Source organism: Grus americana, chromosome 12, assembly GCF_028858705.1.
Source record: "Grus americana isolate bGruAme1 chromosome 12, bGruAme1.mat, whole genome shotgun sequence".
Taxonomy (NCBI): domain Eukaryota; kingdom Metazoa; phylum Chordata; class Aves; order Gruiformes; family Gruidae; genus Grus; species Grus americana.
The window spans coordinates 18488670-18503425 of NC_072863.1; the positions used below are offsets into that span (position 1 = coordinate 18488670).

The 14756-nt window shown below is 36.3% G+C and overlaps 1 protein-coding gene across 4 annotated transcripts in view; it reads right to left on the reverse strand.

Moving 5' to 3' along the window:
- TENM1 (teneurin transmembrane protein 1) overlaps positions 1–14756 on the reverse strand; it is a 736058-nt gene that overhangs the window by 512438 nt on the left and 208864 nt on the right. For all 4 annotated transcript variants that reach the window (XM_054839650.1, XM_054839648.1, XM_054839649.1 and 1 more), the window contains exon 3: positions 10017–10121. The gene's annotated coding sequence lies outside the window, so the exon portion shown is untranslated. The remainder of the gene's footprint in view (positions 1–10016; positions 10122–14756) is intronic.

Here is a 14756-nt window from a genome sequence, read left to right on the forward strand (position 1 = left end):
AAACCTTGATTAGTAACAAGTGCCACTAAAAGAACAAATTGTTTTATGAGGAATGAATCACAAAGAAAGTAGCAATACAGTACGTCCTTGTCCATTGGCTGAGAATTGGTAAGGGAAAGAATAAAAAGACAAATGCCTGAAGATCAGTAACAGTTTTGCTAGAAAGATTTTAAAATAAATTTCTCCCTCATCTCCTCCAATTCACACTGTGCAGAAGTATCAGAACAGGTATTACATGGTTATATGTTTCTGGAAATCTCTTCTGCATTAACTATGCTGCGGGTTTCGTGGCTTGTACTTAAGTCATGTGAAACTAAGGAGGATGCAGGATGATGTGCCACAAAGCACTGCTTTTGTACGTTGTTAGCATACCATTTCTACAAATAAAATTCTGTGTCTTTACATACTGCTAAACACTGAAATGTACGCACACACACACACAACCACCTTTGAACAATGTTTGTCCAGTTAACACTTTTGATCATTAAAGAAGACAAAGCTTCAAGACAGGGGTACAACACATGTTTTTAGACTAATATCAGACACTTGCAGGCACCCAATATCCAGTACTGGAGAAAAATCAGTGTCTAAATGAATCATTTACTATGATTCCATAAAAACCGTTCTGCTTTTATTTAGACAGACATCTTGATTTTTCTAAAAGAGAAAGAGTATTGATCTAAAGAATAATCATAAACCACTGACATATCTCAGCAGTATTGGTAATCCCACGATACTGTTAGAAGCATTGTACCAGGTAAAGTTTGAGAATTGCTCAACACAGAAAATCCCATACAATTGGTTAAACTCTATATAGCCATCAACAAAAGACTGTTAGGGATCCTACTGTAAATCACCTTGTTTGTTATTTATAGCAAATACTAGCAAACAGAACTTGAGAAAGATTTTTCAGTCAAAAAAAAGTCCTAAAAGAAAACCCTTAGAGTTTTTCCCCCTCTCTGCTTCTCCTTCTTACCTCAAAAATTATTTTGAGACAAGATCTGAATCAGAAATTGTAGTTTCAGAGAAAATATTGTTTTATGAAGTACATAGATTAGCTTTTTAAAATACATTTTAGAAGTCACTAGATCTGTTTCCAAAATAATTTTGCTATTTTATGATAAAATGGTTGATCATGGCTGATGGACACTCTGTAGCCAGATTTTACAATTACCCATGTGAGACTGAGCACAAAAACATATGCCACCACTCTCCTGTGAAAGCAAGGGACAAATATGCGTCCTCTCTGACCTAACTCCAAGGAGAACCAGGAACTGCAGCCACCACCACCAGCGATAGCAATGGCTTCCGTTGGTTTTGTCCTTTAAATAGAGTGTCTGAAGAGCGATGGCTTTAGAGATGCAACAGGAACCCGTGAGTTGCCAACAGTTTCAAACTGACAGCGCTAAACATCAGAACACAAATCTCATCTATACGTTCTTGTGCCAATTCCTCTGCACTTATCTGTTGTGGCACCAACATAAACCAAAGCAAATACTGCTGAAATTTAGTTCTTGGTCCATCTCCCATTTGTGTTTGAACACTGTCTTGTGCATTCAGTGCACTGCATCCCTCTCTTCAAAATTTATTCACAACAGAAGTTTCCCAACTACTTTCTCCAAAAAGTTGCGGAGCAGATGGGCTGTACACATGTGCACGCACATAGTAGAAACTGTGAAAGCCACCAGTAACTCTGACATCACCAGCAGCAGACTATAATGGAAAATCACCTGTGCTGCTACAGTGTGCAGTTCTAGATATGGACTTAATCAACCCATTTCCACTGCTTCTATTTTTATCAATTTTTTACTTGTTAGAGTGCTTAAATGAAATCATCATAGCCAGAATGACTTGCTTGGTGCATATTTGTTTCTAATCTTCTCAAGGGAATGAACAGATCTGCTTTCTTAAGAACTACAATCCTAGCCTCTTTAGCAATAACACTAACCAGATATTGGCTTTTTTCCTGAAAACATCAAGATCTGTTGCTCCACAACAAATTGTTTCAGACGCTATGTCAGAGTATCGCAGCTTGAGAAACCTATTTGGTGAAAACAAGAAAAAAATCTGAATGCAGATAAATAAACAATTAACCCCATCCTACTAGTTGTTACTGTTTTAAAGCACCATTTGCAAAACAATACCTACACACTTCTTGTAGGGACAATGCTAGTTTATATATTAAGAATGCAAGAAAGAGTGGAAATTAATGATGGAATATTAAAGAATTTGGTAAACAGACTGCAAATGGTAAATTTCTGATGCAATAGGCTTTGCCTCTGCAGAGTGCTTGAATATTCCGGCTCTGAATCAGCAGAAAAATTAAGTGTCTTAATAGGATAATTATACCAATAAGTCTAAAAGTCATTCCATTGATTTTAGTGGTGTAACTCAGATTTGAGTGCATGGATACTTAAAGTATTTTTCTGCATAGTGACCGTTAGTGTCCATCTAAATAGGAGTGTATGCTTAATTCTATATTTGTAGTTATTCCTGACCTCAAACTGAAGCTTTATATTCCATAGATATCTCTACATTTTATTTTGAAAACAAGGTAATAGGCTTCCTTTCACTGTTGTTTAAAACTGAGCTTCTGGCTGCTGCAATAAAACAGACCAGTAGGTTCAACAAAATAGAAATAGGAATTGGGAAAAATCCATATTGATGACACTGTATTATTAATAAATTACCTACTGTGAACGTTCCATGAATTATTAAAGCAAATAAATCCTATTTTAAAGTGTTATAGATACTAGATAATTTATAAATATGGGATCATTGAATTATAATTCAATCTTTTCCCCTGATCTCTGTCTGCATTTCCATTTCCAGATGGCTTTTAAGATGTCCATGCAATATTATTGGGTATAACTGTTTATATATGAATTTGGACGCTCCTACTTCAACGCACTGTTGTCAAGCTTGCTATGTACCTGATGCACTGCAGGTACCATAAAAGATAGCTGCTTATCCAGAAGCTGCTCTTTGCTATGAAGTGGTTCTCTGCACCACACTTTCTAACAGAACACAAACGTATGCCCTTCTACACCAACACTTAAAGTTATTCCTGTCCCTCACTCCCGGATAGTGAATGTGTAATTGTATTTTAAACAGACTGAAAGGGGAAAGGCAGGCAAAATGTGGAGGTGTATGTCAAGTACTCAAACTACTTTTACCGGCAAGTAACCTTTCTTTTAGAAGTTCACTTCTGTGCTCTAACAGTTGATGGCTCCCAGCAGTTTTGCCATCAGATTTCTGGAAGAGAATCTCAAAGTGCTCCGAGTAAGCAATGACTGCAGACATGCCCTGCCTAAGGCTAATTTGGGGACGGCGCAGCACTGAACAAAGGTATGGTTTAAGTGTCCAGCATGCTGATGTCTGGGTGCTGCAGCCTGAACTCTGGTAAAAGGCACCGATACAGGTTTGAAATTCTCCGTTGCTACTTGTACAGCCAGCCTGAATATATGCAGAGATGCACTGGACAAATGTTGTGCAGAAACTGCAAGTTTTATTCATCCCACTGATGGAAACTAAGAGGTAGGTGACTGTAGTGGGTCTGTACGTATGCAGTTGAAAGAAAGAGTCTTCCTGACACTGGGGATGTGAGATAAATTTCTCCAGGGGAGTTTCTGAAGAAGTCAGGGAGAATAATCTCCTGATAAATCTAGATTTCCCCAAGTTGCTGTCCCTAAACTTCTTGACACTGTAAGGAATAAGCCACCCTGTTAAAAGTTTTGATATATCCAATATTACTATCTTGATGTGGTTTTTATGTTGAAAATAAAATTTTAAATCTCCTTAAATGAAGGACTGGAAAATACAGGGACAAACTCTCCACACTTGCAAACCTACAGAGAGCTTAATGGAAAATACTGTGTATTGGAATGATCTATTTTTATTCCAGCAAATGCAATTTCTCTCTCTTCTGCCTGCTGTGTTTCAGATATCAGACACAAATCAAAATAAATCTGCAGTAATTAAATTAAGAGCTTACACATGCTGTTTTAGTTTGTTTTCATACAGGTTTTTTCCATACTTGACACCTTTTTATATTTTTATTGTCCAGCTGAATTTAGCATGTACCACAAAGGATGGTACCACCAGGACAGCGTTGTGTTACCACTGTTCATATTTATGTAAGTCCTGACCTGCAGCACCTATTCTTTCCTTTCAAGTACTGAGCTACTTGGGTTTAAAAAAGAAAAAAAAATATTTTGACATGACTGCAATTGTAGTTTTAATATTTTAAGAATGCCTACCAGGCATTAGGATGAGATCAGTCTACTTAGAGTTTTATCTAAATCTCTGGAGGCAGAACTTTAGTATACTAAGCTACCTGAAAGCTACATAACAATTAGTATCCAACAAAATCTCCAAATAATTTTTCTGGGAATAAAGGGAAGAAGAGTTGTAGTCGAGGTTGCTGCAACCAAAGAAAGATGCTCAGAACATTAATTCTGATGTTGTTATTTTCTTTCTTAGCTGTTAAAATCAAATTATCACTAAAAAGCAGTTATGTGTATTCTTAAGTGAAGTTAAACTTGGACAGCAGTCCTCTAGAATGCAGGGAGGCTCAGACAAGTGCACAAACATGCTTGGCAGTTTGAGCAAAAGATCTTGCACCTACCATCTTGTTGCAAGCCTGTGCTAGGATTTAACCAGGATAAGAGGCACCTTTGAGCCCTTGGTGCCTAAGATGATTCGAGTTCCCCTAGTGTCTTGATATTTCTAGCCTTGCTGTTCACTGACAGCCTAAGACAGACAAATTCAGTGCTGATTTCCTTCTAACCGAGGCAGCAAAGAATTCAAGCCCAGCAGCGTTTGGGGAACTGCTGTTTGGTGCCACAAGCCTCGCTTGTGCTGGAAAGCATTAACAGTCAAGAGAGAAAAAGAACAGGATATGATTACTTTTGTGGAAGTATAAGCGAAATGTGTCAGGCAGAAAATATATATTTAATCATTTATTGCCTTTTTGATGCTAACAAAATATATCACAATGTACTCACATAATCCTCCTAAGGTTAGTAAACAAACATACTACTATATTTATAGATATAGTGATCAGCTTTATTTACTCCAAAATATGTTTTATCTACAAAATTATGGCCTACAGGCATGAAACCAAAAATACATTAATACTGTAAGTATCTCTGGTCTTTGGTCAGCATTGATCTTTTGAATTGTTCATTTTATCTTTCCTGTTACTGATTCACTGGTTTATAGAACATGTTGGAAGAAGTAAGAAACACCTCTACCACATATGTGCTTTTGCTAGACTAAACTCAGATGATTAAGCTAAGCTAATACATCAGTGATTTGTAAAATGAGACTTTAAAGATTGTAAAATAATTTGAATTGCATACTAATACATTTATCTTAAAGGACAGAACTCTGGAATGTTGCAAAAAACTGTCTCCATGGTGAATTACTGAGAAATTGCTTTGCTGGAATTCTATAGCAACTTCTATTTTTTTATTTTACATACATAATTAAAAGAGTAATGACATTTCAGTACTTGATAGTTTAAGTTATCTATAAGAAATGCTTTAATTCTATCTTTAAAAACAGTGTTTTGATATTACAAGTAGAAACAAGGAGAGTATATGAGATCACAATTCAAATGGAATGTGCATGTGATTTATAATACCAGACAATGTGACAAATGTCACCTTTGCATCATGGATTTCCATTGATATCAAAAGGAGGTTTTGTTGCACAAAAGAATAAGGAATAAAGTGTACTATTGTCTACTTTGCCATCTCTGTAACTTTGACTCTGTAAACTCACCTTGAAATCCCTACAAAATATATTGCTAATGGATTTTTAGCCTATGAAAGCTGGAACGAGGTTCCAGTGAGACAGGTTAATGAGACACAAGCATATTAATTTGCCAGGCAGTTTCTGGCAATAGATAATTCAGTAGTTCCTACCCTACCTGAAGCTATCTTGACTAGGAGTGGTAAATACAGAAGTTTTATATTAATATACAGAACACATTGTAAAATTTAAACAAACACTTTATGGAATTACAAGGTAGGGAGGAGGAAGGGGAAAAGAAAAAGAAAAAAGAGAAAGCCTGTCAAACACAGCTAAGGCTTTGCTATTTGAAGTTTGAATAGCTGGTGATTCCTCCTTATCCATAATTCACAGTTGTTGGGTCTAGCCTTTCAACAGTGTAAAACGGATTGAACATTGAACACAATCATTCTAAGAATGTTTTTATAACTTAGGCAAGGTGAATTCTGCTATTAAAAAGCTGATTTTATTCTCAGGAGATTCAATAAACCTATATTTCCTTGCCAATTACTGTCTTTGTTTCCTTTTGATTCTTCACATTCTTTTAAAATTTAGATCAAGTTCATAAAAAGCTCAAGACTGACCAGAGCCCTGACTGAAGCAGCAAAGCTTAGCCTCAAAAAAGTAGACTCCAGAGCTAGCAAGCCACAACCTGTAAGCATTTTTTGAAACAAAACTTTACAGATGTCCAAGAGCGTCCACAAAAAAATGGAGCCCAGCAAAGGAACAGCTAGTTTCCACTGTAATAGCATAGTTGTTGCCCATTTTTATCTCAGTTTAAAAGTTTCTAGGAATGAATGCTCACAGAGATCTAGCTTCAGGAGCTTACTGTAATGCGTTATTAATGTTTCTAAATTGCTTTCACAACCTTTAACGAAAGTGAAAAGGACAGTATTGTTGCAAAGTATTTTTCATTGATTGCCTAGAGATTCCCAGCAGTCGGTCTCCTATTTCACTATGGCAATATTAATAGAGAATCTCTGATATGAGAACCAGTAGAAATGAATGGTTAAGATCCTCAGAGCAAACCATCCGCTGTATGGAGGAGAAGCCTCAAGCATTTTAAATGGGACTATATCTAAAATAGAAACTGAAAAGCATGCTTTATCTTTTATAGCTTGTAAATCCAAATGCATGCTGAAAATATGAATACCTTAAAGATGCATTATACAAATTATCCAGGAAACCACATTTCATCTTGAAGGCCTGTAATACTATCAAGACTTGACAATGGCTGGGAGCCATGTGTTGACATATATTGCATCAGTTTAAGGACTTCACTGCAGAACCCTTCCCTGGATTGTACAAGCTAGCAGGAATTTATAAAACAACATAAGACATGGTTTATGAGAGTGATGTCTAATCACATACCTAGTATACTTAATAACACAGATAAATCAAATTCTTTCATCCATAGCATAAGGTTTGTTACTGTTCAATAAGAACAATAAGCTGTCCCATAAGCAAAACGGATGTTTTTCTGTGTTTACAGTTGAAACTGCAAATATATAAACCATAAAGCACAATGCCTACCAACCACACGTACAATAATTTTTTTTTTTGTTTTAAACACAAAAGCTATAACCTGAAAGTAAACGTTCCTACTGCTGCAAGACTGAGCCCCTGGTTTTGATATCAAATGTCAGCATCTTATAAAGAAACAGGATATATGTACCACGAGGAAGATTGAGATGTTCGGAGCACACCAGGAGGAAGGCAGTCTGATTTCCTGAGAAGAACCCTGGGACAATTCCCTACATTCACAAATTATCCTTGTGGATCCTCCCATGTTTAGGAGTTGCAAGTTCTGACTGAAACACCTCTCCCAACCTGGCACATTGATTAGGTCTCTTTCTGTTGTAGCATCTTTTAGAGAGGCTCATGAGGTGGCCTTCCCTTAGGGCATTTTAAACATCCCTTTTTTCTGCAAAGAATGTTGGGAGCATAATTTTCTTTCAAAATTCTATCTTCGTGTTAATATCAGTCTTTGGGTGCAAAAACCCCCTGATGTCAGTGAACAGGTTAAAAATTATTGGAGGATACACACAGACATCCCACTCATACATTACTGTAGTCACACAAACGTTGTTTTCATTAGAAACCACAACAAAACTTTGACCAGTTTCTGTATCAATATGGGTCTCAAACTGCATACATAGCTAGCACACTACTCATTTTAGGAACCAATTCAATATAAGTTGTTGCTTTTGGTTTTTTTTAATGTCATCCACACTCATTATAAGGTAATTATGCATATAAGAAGCTAATAATTTCTACGATTATCTGTTTTAAGTTGTTAATGTACCTCACACTAACAGGGTTTTGAAGAAGCAGGAAGGTTTTGAAGGTGGAAAAGTTAATTATTTAAACAAGAAAATATCAGAGAATCTTTAAGGCATTAAATGTGAGATATCTATCTATTGAAAGAAGAGCTTTGAAATTCAATTATAAGGCACTGAAAGAAGGTCGAAGAGCTACAGACAAATCAAGTGTGCTTCTTTTCAAAACCTATTAAGAGTAGTTAATTTGAAGTTTAATTAAATTTTTTTGAAGATGGACCCTGTTGGTAACTAATTCTACATAAGCACCTCATCTTGCTTCCATAAACAATGCTAGGAAGCAATTTTTATTAAATTATACAAATGGGTTTGTTTCATCATCTTTTCCAGTCTCAGAGACCAGTACAATGAGATCTGTACCATAGCTTCTCAACGAATGGATTATTCAGCCAAATTCTGTGAGATCAAATGTGAATCAAAATGTTTTCCCACGCATGTCCCCAGCTTTTACCAGAAATTATGCCCTAGATGGGCAACGCAGAAGACAACTGTGCTGTAAAACAGTTACAGTAAAATGGGATTCAGAAACCATGAAGATACTTGACAAGCCTCAAGGATTTACATAGCATATCCAACAATCTACATACGTAAGTGTAGTTTCCGATAGCAATTGTAGAAAATATTTTAAGAATGCTTGAAATAGTTATGTGTACTATCAACTCTGGATCTGGAGGTCCAACTCTCCCTCAGCAACACCTGTGCTTTAAAAAAACCAGAGCTACTAAACCCAGTTTTACTTATTGCTGACAACTACCACCAGTTATTTTCTGCATGGCTTATGGCTACCCATGGTCTGATGATGACACATTCAACGTTTTTTCCCAGCTATTTAATGATACCCTTTATACAGCTAGAAAAACAAAAATATAAATAACATTCTTGAGAGAGACTCTAGATAAGATGCATTCTTAACAGTCCCAAACCAAATTCATGATATTGTATGTTGAAAAGGTGAGAAGCCAACAAACTTTCTAGCCTGCTGGTTTTCATATAAGGGGGTTAAGATGAAAGGATATTCAGGAGCCACTGAGCCTGGTCTGCACCAGTTAATATTAGTTTGAATCTGACCCTTAGCAGAAATCTGGGAATGCAGAAAAAAATGAGTGAACAGAAAAAAATGAGTGAACAGGAAAAATGAGAACTAATATCCCAGTATTCTCTCTTGGTCAATGTCAGCAGTGACTACAGAGGTAGGCACTGCAGGCTGTATTTTTCAGATTCAAAAAAGGCTCATATTTTTCAAACATGTCTCCCTTACATCCTTACCCCATCAAGCCTAAATCACTTTACTACTCTTCTCAGTCACCTCTAGTTATGCCTGCTTTGTTGTGTATTATTGCAATTCTAAGTGACACAGAAAAAGTCAATTCCAGGTATTTTAGAAAGATCTATTATCAACAACAAAGGATAGCATAGCTCTAAGGGCTGAAATGGGTATGTCTTCTAATACAGTCCCCAATATTGCATTATGAATATTTGGAGAACGTAAATCTAGACTGACCCAAAACTGAATTTTAAATAACTTCAGAAATGTTAATTATATTCATAACTTCAGCATCAAGATGTCAAACAATCTTCCGAAGGATTCCATAGTACAGAGAGGTGCATTTAGCAATTCCAGAGCTCCTACTCCTATCAGTCATTTGTATCCTGTGGCTACATCAACAGTAAATCTCTTAAACACCAACAACCAAACCCTCAGTGTATGCAAGAACACAATGATAGTTACAGATCCCTCAGAATTAAGATGCCCAACATGAACACATTTAGTGCTCAACAAATAATTTTTTAATGTCATTGGTCCTGGATATTTTTTTAAAAACTACTTTCTGTTCCTTTGACAGATGTGCTATGCTGCATTTCATTACTTTCTCTCCTTACCTCGTTCTTCTTTTGGTTTAGATAAGTGATGAGGCTTTTGGAAAAGATTAAGTACTGGCAGGCAAAGCAATGGCCCAAACACAGCTTTAATTGGAACCTCAAATCCTGTGGAAAGAATAAGAAATTAAACCATTAATAATTTAATTTTACTAACAGACAAAGTGAGTTAATGTTTCCTGTTTTACGCAGCTTTTACCATATTTCTTCATATTTGATTTCAACAGGTATACAATCTGTTAGTCAAATGATGTTAAAAATAAAATTATTACCACACGATTTCAGTGAGGTGCGCATAGCTGCTAACAAGTACTGATGCAAATAGTTCTTATCTAGAGATATAATCCACTGATTACTAGCAATAAGTCAGAATTTACTTGATTAAGTCTCAAGTCCAAAAAATGCTTTTTTCTGTAAAATCTAAAAATCTTCCCATTGCTGTATAACATTCATAGTATTGTTTTCTTACGCTGCTACAATACATTCTTTGCACCATGAATGCCTGACAGAGTACAACCATTATATAGCAATATGACTCAAATGCAACTAAGACAGAAAGCTAAACAATTCAAGCTTCAAGACAAAAGATAGTGAAAGAAATTTTGTTTCCCTTGAGATTGGCAGAGGCTCTAAACATAAATACCTCCATAAAAGAAAACCATAAAACCAATTTTTTTTTAGAGTCAGAAGTTATATGTTGTAGTATTGGGCAAGCGGTAACCAAATAACCAGCAAAATAAAACAACTCAGTGATAATATTTCTGAAAATAAGACATTCTTGCATTAATAATTTTTATTCAGACATACAGTACAAAAAAATCCCACATACCTCACAGAACATCTCTAAATTTTTTTCTGAGAATTTCACTTTGTATTTTAAAAGACCATAGGCCCAGATTCTTATGGATACTAAGTGGTATTAATACAATTATTTCAACAGACCAGCAGTAACTTCTACAAATGACTAATCTGACCAACAGAGCTGAAATTTTCTAGGTTCTCAAAGCTATATCAGGGAGGAGGTTGTGTTTAATTTTCTTACTTCACTATTATTGTACGACAAGTATATGTAAATTTAATTTGGGGTTACAATCAAATTTATGTACCATGACCTCAGTCACACTAGGCCACTGGAATTCAGTAGACATTTTATAGTAGGCAACTAGTACTCAATACGTGTGTTCAATTACATGTATCGCTGTTATTTAATGCAGCAAATATATCCAAAGCCCATGTAGAAGGTGGCATTTGGAACTGCTGTAAGACCATATATTTACAAAAGCTCCTTCCATAATGATAGTTTGGATGGGTACTGAATTTATTTTTTTATTGTTTGTTAATTGAGGGCTGCAGGATGCTACGGGGGTTTTAAAGACTAAACATGTTTATGACTACAATGGGAGGCAAATTTTTTTATTAAACTTTCTTTTCTGGAGAATAAATTTGCTGAAATGTTTCTCTGACCATTCCAGCAGAAGAACTTCTTAGGACAAAGATAGAATTTCTGGTCAAAATGAGGGTAAGATAGAAATGGAAAACCTAAGTTCAAGTCTCTAGCCTGGTCAGTGTTGGAGAAACCTTAAAATCTTTCCCTAAATAATGTTTTTGTTTCTGAATTCTACTCATGACCTAATCCACATAACTGCAAGCAATACCAAAGCTTTTGTCCACAGTCAGATTATCTAGTGTATAGTTTCAAGAATTGATTAGCTAAAGGCACAACAACACGTACGTGACAGTCTGCTTGCAAAGCTGCTTGGGATGGAAAGCAGAGGCAGTTTCTTTGCATGGCATAGAGATTGTGCGAACAAGACCTGCAAGGACAAGATTAGATCTCTCTGCATCATACTGATCTGCTCTGTTACGCCCTCCCAGAAATCAGAAGCCAGGAGATCACAGCATAGATGCAAAAAACATGCTGTGCAAGAGTCAATGCAGACCAAGCACACCTGATGAGGCATGGTTAATAACCTTTGCATTCAAGCAAATCTAAGCATAGTCATTCATTTGTATGTGTGTCTGCATCATGCTCCCCAGTTTTTCTAGTTGTTCCTGTGTTGTCAAGATCTTTTCCACTGCCCAGGTATGCCCACCTTCCCACAGCCTGCTAGATAACAGAGAAGAAACAGATGTTATCACTTTATTAGGTGCAAAGGCAAATGGTATAGGTACTAGATGAAGGCTGGCATGAATACTGGGAGCGAATTTTAACTTATATAGACCTGAAACCAAAGCAGAGGCATCCTACGCTGTTTGCTTCAAAGCAAGAAGTCCTAACATACAGATAACGACACATTTGTGGCTTTCCAATGTACCACAGACAGGAAGCAACTGATGCTCAACACGCAATTCAGCCTCAGAAATTTTTAGAGGTTTATAAGACCGTTTTTTCTCCTGAAATTCAGACATGAGCTTGAGGGGAAAACAGGCAATTTCTTCCTGAAAACTATTCTTGGACCAAATATCACTCATTCACTTCTCCATCAATAAATAATTTTAAATACAACTACTGGGCTTCTCTGTGTACATTTCGAAAATGTCTTGCAAACCGCAAGCTCTCCAAGCAGCACTGCTCCTTTTAGCACAAAGAAATATTTAAGTCAGTCATTCAATACACTGCCATTCAAAGACATTACTAAAGTTTCACAGGAGGCAATTTTAGAGCCTAGTGTTCTAAATGAGACCCAGATACTAAGTCCCTGCCTAATTTTTTAAAATGTATTTATTTGCCTATGGAGCTATAAAAATAATAAATACCAAAATAAGAACAACGACACAAGCCATCATTATAGGTTTGTACCAAAGCCTGCCAGAAACAAAAAAAGGACAATATCTTATCCTGAGCAGTAAAAGCAGGACAGAGTAGCTGTTAGGCCCTCTCTGGAAATATGTGAACCCGTGGGGCATTCAGATTTCATGCTCTGTGTGAGACACAAGAACACGCTGGTTCGGTCCATGAGAACAATAATGGAAAGAAATCAAAATTGTTGAATAGCTTGACTATAAATATAGTAATTGATGCTTCAGGCGTAGAAAATTCAATAAAGTGGCGAAGTATACAGTACAACAAATCTCACAATGGTCTTCAAATTAATTCACATTCACAGAAATGTCATAAAGATAACTTTAAAGAGAGGGGAACGAACTCCATCTGACTAACAAACTCAATATTTATTTAGATAATAACTGCATTACTTGATTTACTGCCAGCATGTTCTTTACTGCTTTAGCTGTTGTTTTACAACCATTAAATTTTTCAGCGTTTGAAAGAGGGCCACACCTCACCAAATTGCAATTTACTGTGATATTAAATTTCTTATAAGTTTACCCTACCATGATGAATATGTGCTTGGAATGGAACAAGAGAAGAAATGACAGCATTTCCTCCACAGCACATATTTGTGTAAGAATATACTTGAAAGAAAGAGTGTATCAGAGCTTGACATGTCCTTGGGGTATGATTAAAAGCTCGTGAAATAAAATAATTCAGAAAAGACAGCTCTGACTTTAACCACCACTGGGGACAAGAGATCTTTCACTTAAGACATGTCAGTCATTCACAGGTATGACTGAAATCATACAGAAGACATATTGTAAAACTTGGTGATTTAGATACAAACCCCAAACCAGAGAGACCCTCTGGGTGACATAAAAATGCCAGAAAGTTTAACTGGAGTTTAACTTTTCATAATAATAGTAAGCCAAAGCCTGAAAACGTACCCACTTCATATTGATAATATTGAATGATAGAGAAAACTACAACTTAGGGGAAAAAAGAAAATCCAGGAGGAGAGAGGTAAAACCCTATGTAGAATACGATTCTCAAGTAAAGAAGAAATCTGTTCTATCTGATGCCACATCTTGGGCACGCTTACTTAGTTCTGTAGCAAAGGTCTGAGTTTATTCAAAGCCAATGAGATTTGTAACCTAGAGTATTCTATGTTTTATGTAATGCTGCCTTTTAAGTGGGTGCATTTCATTAAAGATATTCTTTCTTAAGCTTCAGAGTCTGTTCCACTTTTGTGAATTCCCTTTATTTCCTTTCTGACAGTGCTACAGTTAGCCATCTATAGAGATACAAAACCAGCTGTAACTCACAGTATAATATAAGCACACAATCTACATGAGCTCTCATCTAATCCAAAGTTATCTTCAACAATTTCTTTATAAAAAAGTAATGACATTGACCCAAACGTGAGACCACAGTATCTGGCATGTGAAACATCTCAAGTGAAGAACAGAACAGATGAAGTCTGGCTCATAGGCTAATTTTTTCTTCTTAGTGGATGCTTTGGCAACCAAGAAGTTCAGGACTGAAGTTAAAATTTTCCAAGTGCAAACACTGATCATGTTTCTCTCCTGCGTGCAATAGAAGGTGTCTAATAAAGAGCACGCTCACACTACAGCCTCAATGGGAGCAGACATAAAAGCTGTTGATAGGGGCTCAGCCGCTGAACCCTTGACTGTTGAGAACTGTCAGTTTGCAGGAACTCATTGCCTTGGAGACCTCTATCTCTCTGTGAAATGCATTTCAAAATAGTTTCAAAAGTTACTAGGGTAAAACCAGATAGATGTAAGGCATAAACCTTGTTTCCTTAGCAAAAGAGACCAAAAATATATCACATCTGAGACATTTTCTGACTGGAATGAATAAACTAAAAGACCAGTAAGAAAACTGCATTAAACTGTGTACTATGATAGAGCACGCTTAGTTGTGAGAGTGAAGTACTTATCCACCTGAAG